Genomic DNA, 7,433 nt, shown 5'->3' on the forward strand with positions numbered 1-7,433 from the left:
GTTGAACATTTCAGATTCCCAACATATATAAATGAATGGATCTCAAGAATCAAGGCAAGGATTTAGGTTCACATTTGAAGGTAATTAGTATTTAGTATAGTATATAATATTTGGCCCACTAGCTAGCTGCCGGTTTCTAGCCTAGGTAGCTAGCTAGTAGCTAACTAGCTAATAAGCGAGCTAACTTCCCTGCTAAATTTGAACAGTTGTTGTCGTTGTTGTTCCTAAGTCTGTTATCTAATTTAATAACTGAAGTCTATCTAAAGTCCTCACTTATGTGTTGATGTAATGCTAGTTTTATATGCCAATCTTCGGGATAAAGTTTCCCACCCCAAGTGTGACGTAAGTTGGAAATGGCCGCCATGGGAATAAGGCCAACGGCTTCCAAATCACTTTCATTTTGTTCCCAGTTAAATCTGACTGAATGATGGCTGGTTACCTGCCACAGCGGCTGGTAGAGCAGAAACACCCAGCAGCCAGTGAAACTGCATCAGGATTTGTGTGACTGCTGGAGCCTGATCTTTAGAAGAGCTAAAGGCCAAAGCTAATAAGTATGGGACTAGCAGACACGTCCGCTGACAGCAGAACAGAAGAGAGCAGACACACTGACTGACCTTTACTCATTAAGATCAGACTGGAGAGGAAAAGAGAAGAGATCAGAGAGGAACGACATAGAAACCGAGAGGCGTTACAAAGATTTACTGTGTCCACCCTGTCAGACAGAATTGAGTCTGAGGTGAACTGATGGCTGATCGTCTCAACACTTTCTGTCACGGCTGCCACTTTGAATCAAGCAGCTCTCCCTGTTTTCTCTCTCCTGGTGTCTATCATGAAACACATCTGACTCCCCACTAAGGAAGGTACAGGTTAATGACAGGTCAGGAGAGTGACATCACTGCTCTGCTGGCCAATCAGAGGACCAAATTATCAATTATCATAGCCAATCAGGGAGCAGTGATACAGTCACTCATGTGCTCATGTGGGAATGTAAATCCAAATTCAGGTGAGGCCACTAACATCTTGTCCATACTTTAAGATATAAAATAAACAGGGACTTTTGTTGCTTTTCATTTGTAATATTTAGTCAAATTGTGTAATAGATCATACCTTGCTGTGATGTAGTAGCCTTGTAAATAGTAGATGGACAAACTATGACCTCCAGTTGGTGATCATCATAAGGCAAACAACCACCAATCAGTATTTTCCCTTAAAAATCCGATCCGTATATAACTTACATTAATTTGATAGTACTTACATACTTACATACATACTTTTGTATACATTGAATTAAACTTAAAACTAAAATTAGATGGGTTTTTCCATTCACTCCATCCCTGATACCTTGGTAATCCTCTCTCCTCCTTGCTCATGTTTTTTATTTCCTTCCACTAAAGCACAAACCAAATTAGAAGGCTCCGGATTTGTTTTCTATGTTGTTTGGAACTGAATGAGCCCGAGCAGTGTGGCAAGACTGATTTAAAAATATCTCTAAAACTGTCACAATTATCATTAAAGGGATGGAAAATGTAAAAGAAAATGAGCAAAAACTGAAACCACACTGGAATGGTCCTTGCCAATGCCACACCCAAAGACGCAGCCTCCTTCAGATGAAGTTAGCTTTCCTCTCTCTGGAACAGTCATGACAGCAGTAATACCAGAGAGGGTGTTATGGGTACGATGGTGATGGTAAAAGGTACGAGGTGCAGCCAAGTACCGTCGGCAGCACTGGTCTGTCTGTCTGTCTGTCTGAAAACCAGCAGCAAAGGCCTACAGCATCAAACACATGATCTGCTTTACTGTTGAAGGGAAACAGAGCCTGACATGAGGCCGGTCTGCTCAGCAGCATCACTATAAGGAGCAGATGAATGGATAACTAAAGAAAACACTGTTGGATCATCAATAATGTACTGATATTCCACCTGACAGCTCCAGAGAGACAGACAGGCAGGGAGAAAGAGAGAGAGAGAGACAGGTAGAGGGACAAGAAGGGACAGTCAGACAGGCAGAAAGGAAAGTAAAGGGCCAGCCAAGCAGAGGAAGAGACAAGCCGTTACAGAGAGAGACAGGCAGTTAGTGAGGAAGGTGGGTGGTGGAAAAAGAGAGACAGGCAGTTAGAAAAGGCAGATAGGCAGTAAGACAGACAGGCAGCTTAAAGGAATGGAAAGGCAGATGGAGAGACAGGTAACAGGCAGACTGTTATGGTGCGAGGCCCGCAGTGAGCGCGGATCATTTGCATGAGAATACGGAGCCTGGCTGGTAATTTCAGCAGCCTGATAACATGTCAGACGGACAGAGAGGCCTAACAAGAAGCTAATGGGCCCAAAGCAGCGCTGACAGCAGCAGCAGGCTGCAGGACGCTGCCTGTGTCCTGCAGGTGAAGCACGACAGATTCTCAATAGTGTTTACAGGCTTTTTAGGTGGAGCAACAGTTACACAGCTGAACTCTGTGGAAGCCATGGAGGACGACCGAACACATGGATCAATACCTGATTAGTTGGCAGTCTTTACACAGTCGGACCCGACTAACAGGTTCCAATTAAACTTTAATTCCACCTTCACATCTAATTCTTTTAGAAAGTGATTACTGAGGCACAATTATTCTTTTACAGTCTATTTCAGCATAATTGCAGCGGCTTCACTGAAAAAAAGAAATCGTTTAAACGCTGAGGACTGCTATTAACATTTGGCTGGAAGATGCAGCCGGCTAAATGAGTTCTTACCAATGCAAATGTGACTGGAGAGAGAGTGAAACTAATGATTACAAGTACACACACTCTACTGAAGAACAGGAGACTGACAGGGAGCGAGGGTGGAGGCGGAGAAGAGGAAGAGACAGAGATGAAAAAGAAAAGAAAAAGAGGGATACTAAGAGAATGAGAAGAAGGTGGGAGGGAGAGAGAGCGGCAGGGGAGAAATGAAGGATGAAAAGTGAGACAGGGGAAAGCAAAATGATGAAAAAGAAAGAGGATAAAAAGAGAGCGACAGGGAGACAGAAATAGAGAGTCATTCATCCTCCAGGTTCCTGCTGAAAGGATTCATTCATCTCCAATCAATAGCCTATCAGGGCTTTTCATCCACATCTGGTGTCGGACTCAGTGCCATCAAGCCTCCATTGTGATCAGCTAGATCAGGTTAAAGTTGTCTGGTCCTCTGGTCTGACTACAGAGAGGAGCTGGACCACAGGTAAGACCAGAGAGAGAAGGCTGAAATAGTTTGTTGTTTCTCTTATAAGTAGAGCTGCACTGCAAAAATGTCAATCTTACAATCTTCTTTTTAGTCAGCAAATCAATGCAATTTATATTGAAACAAGTGGAAAGAATCTGATATAATTTCACTGGTGTCCATGGACTTCTGAGAATATCTTTAACCCCTTGCATCCTGATTATCCCCTTAAATTTTCTATTAAAAGTTCAAAGTTTGAACATTTTTTTTTCCATATTGTATATCCATATTCTGTATCTGCATGTTCCAACACTTCCTTGAAGCTATAGCTGCTTACATTCAAAGATATATTCAAACCCAAGGTGCCATTTTTTTTTTATGGCTGCACCATTACATCAAATGGAAAAAAATCTAGATGTTTGTGCATCATTTTATACACATTTCCATGTAATTCAGGCTGGCATATTTGGTATCTTTGGAAACCTTGGGATCTTGACTAGAATTTAAAATAAAGTTCTAAAGTTTTTGGCTGCAAAACGTGTTTGTAATAATATGGTATAATAGGGTATGAAATAAGGCTAATAGCTCCATTTTTAACTCATGTGACTTGACAAAAGTTGTATCAAAGCTGGAGAGTGTTTTACCTGCTTAAACAAAAAGAGGATATTAAGACTGACTCCAAGACAAACTGCCTTGTTAAGACGTGTTGTGTAGGTGGTATTGCAGGACTCTGATAACCTCTGTTCATTTAGTAGGTAAATTAAATCAGAGCGAAGCGGCTCCTCTGAGAACAACTAGAGGAGGCAGAGCGTTAGCAGCTGCAGGAGATGGAAATGAGATGGAGCCTTTCATTTATTCATCGATTTCTTCAGCAAACAGATGGGATCGTGTCGGCTTTGCACCGTTAATATAGCTGGGGAGGCAATCTGACGCACACAGCTCTCCTGATCTACCAGCTAGATACCAGAATACAGCTAGATTTGAAGAATACAGTGGTTGTAAAGTGTTATGTTGTTGTTAACTTAAAGGGAAAATCCACCCTCAGATCCTCTTACATTGTTATATATCATCAATCTGTCATGTTCAAGTCATTCCAGGAGTTATTTTGTGATGAAGTGTTGTAATTAACTTTTTTGTTGTACCCTTTTTCCCTCAACCTGCCTCCTCTACTTCTACTTCAGTTAGTGATTTGATTTCCTACATTTCCCACAATGCCATTCAGCAACCCCCAGAGAGCAGACCTGTGGACTTGTTGCATCCAGCTGGGTTTTACTTACTATCGCAACAGCGATAGTGATAGCGACAGTGTTGGAAAAAGAAGAGTTTTCAGAAAAGGTTTTCTGAAAAAGTTGCAGCCCTTGCTCAAAACACAACATGCCTTATGGCTGCATTGCATTCTGGTCTCTCTCCTGCTCCTGTGGGTGGAGAAATTGGTCTATCTCCTCTTCTACGATGGATTTCTCCCTGTATGATTGCTGAACGTCTCTCGGTGCAAAATGGCGGCTCTAGACAGAAGCCCTCGCTCTTTGATTCTGAGGGACTGACACCAAAACCTGACGTTTACCACTGATGTTTTAGATCGCTGAAACATTTTCTGCTATCAAACTCCACTGTAGCTGTTGGAAATATCATGACATGTCATCACGTCATCTATGTTTGGCCACTTATCCACAGGAATAAAATAAATACACCACCAAACGGCAAAATGGACCCAGAAATGCAAGATACATCGCCAATAGCTGCTTTTTTAACAGTGTTAAAGTGTTTTTGGGTGGATTTTTCCTTTAAGAGTGTCTTAATAATTAAAATAGATTTATTAGATTAGAGTATAGACTGTAATAATAATATATTAATATTAATATCACATAACAATAAGAGCTATGGAGAGGGATAGATTATTATTATAGATAGAGATAGAGCAATTACAGAGTAGAAAAGAGGATATTAAATGTGATGTGAGCTTCCTGATCAGAAATAGAAGTGAATATATGAAAAATGGCTAAAGGTCATAGTTTTCATTATAGAGTTGTAAGTGTGGGTTCTTACATATCTGTGATATCTTATCATATCTTTGTCAGCTTCAGCTTAAGCCTGCCTTTTCCCTAGAGACCTTTAACAGAAGACGAAGAAATTTCATTACAGCAGCAGAGTAGCAGACTGGTTTTGTAACCACTCAAGTGTCAGACAGCAATTTCCTCATGATAATTAGTTCTTATACATTCTTCACTACCTCACCTACCGCTGTGACCTCTGACCCCTGCACTCTTTACTATTGGTCGCTTGTAGTGTTGTCGATCTAGGAATTAAAGCTCTGGATAAGAGAATCAGCTAAATGCCGAAAATCTATACTGTCAGTGTAAATTAATTATGCCCCAGTTTTCACTATCAAACTAATAAACTATGCATACTCATCAGATGTACTTAGACAGAAGTACACAATGTGTTAACAGAGCATATACTGTAAATACTGTTACAACATACTGAGTACTCAGAGCCAGCCAATCCTCTGTTCCCCAAATAAAAGTGAGATCAGCAAGCAGAGAGAGCAGCGCGGCAGCAGAAAGTGTGTTTGCTTCCAGCCTGGACCATCAAACACTCTGAGGTTTGAACAGCGTTCTGCAGGCTCGGCCTCCTTCAGTCTCCCAGGTGGTGCGAGTCGTTCAGATCCACATTAAACCCGTCCCACACTCCCAGCTGCTTCTGGGCTTTGATGTTGGGATAAAGCAGCAAAGCCCGTTCCCTCCAGAGAGCTCAGAAACAAACCCGATCGTCATTTTGTCGAAGCCTCACATCAGCATCCAGCACAGGAATCCCTGCTGTATTTTCATGGTGGACGACCAATCAGCATTCACATCTATTCTACTGGAATAAACTTCCAATACATACACACCTATAGGGAATATAGCAACTATTGCTTTTTCTTACTCTTATTTCGTCTGTCTCCCACAAATTATTCTGATACTCTCTCTCTCTCTCTCTCTCTCTCTCTCTCTCTCTCCACAGTCACCAGTGAGTTATCTGTCTGTCTTTGTGAATCCGGTAGAGACTTCCTCCTGTGTTTGATGTTTTGTGCTGTGCGTCCTGAGCTAAACTGCCGCAGAGCACCTCCTCAGGAACAGAGGAGAGATTTGGCACATTTCACCGGCCTGAAGGAGGAGAGCGCCTTTCCTCTTGAAAATAACATTACAAGCAGACAAAATGATGCCAAAAGTTATTTATATTAGGCCTAATCCACATTTAGCTTACATGCATAATTCCCTGCAGTAGAAGCAAGAACGCTTGCCTGTATCTGCAGAGTATAGTCTGAACTATAGTCTAGTATTCAGCCCAGTCAAATATTCCATCAAATCCTCCTTAAACCCAACCTCATCCAGTCTAATGTCAGCAGCAGGAAGTCTTCCTCACCTTCTCTCCTGTTGAGCTTGGCGAAGCCCGGCCCGTGGCTGTTGGACAGCTGGGAGGAGCTTCTGAAGGACGACGGCGGCAGATTGGACACCAGCTGGCTGTCGCACACCTCTGTCAGCCAATCACAAAGCAGAAAAAGACACAAGGGGTTAGTGTTTACAGTCATAGTATATTCCTAAACTGTTTGACAGTTATATCTTCTGTAAATTCAGTTGCTCAAAGTGCCAGCAAAGGGCTAAATGAGGAGGAAGGAAAATGATTGGACAGGTCTTTTGCTAATCAAAAGGATTTGTGCTGCAGAAGCTTCATTAGAGCAAACTGGAAATTAAGTCTTCAGAATTTACATAAGGAAAATCTTTACAGACTGAAAGAAAAAAAGGGTTTTCTAACAGCATTTCTCTATCATACATGCTCATTCTAGAGTCAGGAAGATTTTGTTACATATTGCTGTTATCATGTCAAAACCTTATAACTCTATATGTCTTTTCACATAAGCATTACATCTATTACATCCTCAATGGGTTGGGAAAACTCTCACAACCCTCGGGCTTTTGAAACCCTTTAAATTCCACATTAGATAAGCTCTAAAAAGCATGGCGATCAAATGAAAAACAAGCCGTTTTTTCTCCGTTCCTGTAAAGTTGACATTTTGGAGACACAGTGACGATATGTTTCAGCAACTTCCACCAAATTAAACTTCCTTCTCCTGGTCAGGCTGTGACTCTGATCAGCTGACCATAGCTGCTTTTATCAGGCCTTAGTGAAGCAAAACATCCCTGGCTCACAAGGTCAAATGATACATCACACTATGTGCTGCATCACTGTGTTGTTTTATCAACACACAGCCACAGTATACCCACAGCACT

General features: G+C 41.7%; 1 pseudogene; it reads right to left on the minus strand.

Moving 5' to 3' along the window:
• The window catches only part of LOC139657589 (contactin-associated protein-like 4), a 78,471-nt pseudogene extending 71,801 nt beyond the window's left edge, over positions 1–6,670 (minus strand).
• Between the last annotated feature and the right edge of the window lie 763 nt (positions 6,671–7,433).

This window comes from Centroberyx affinis, unplaced genomic scaffold, assembly GCF_046629955.1.
Source record: "Centroberyx affinis isolate AG114_WGS23_722 - 3 ecotype Tasmania unplaced genomic scaffold, CSIRO-AGI_Caff_v1 ptg000177l_1, whole genome shotgun sequence".
NCBI classification, from domain to species: Eukaryota; Metazoa; Chordata; class Actinopteri; order Beryciformes; family Berycidae; genus Centroberyx; species Centroberyx affinis.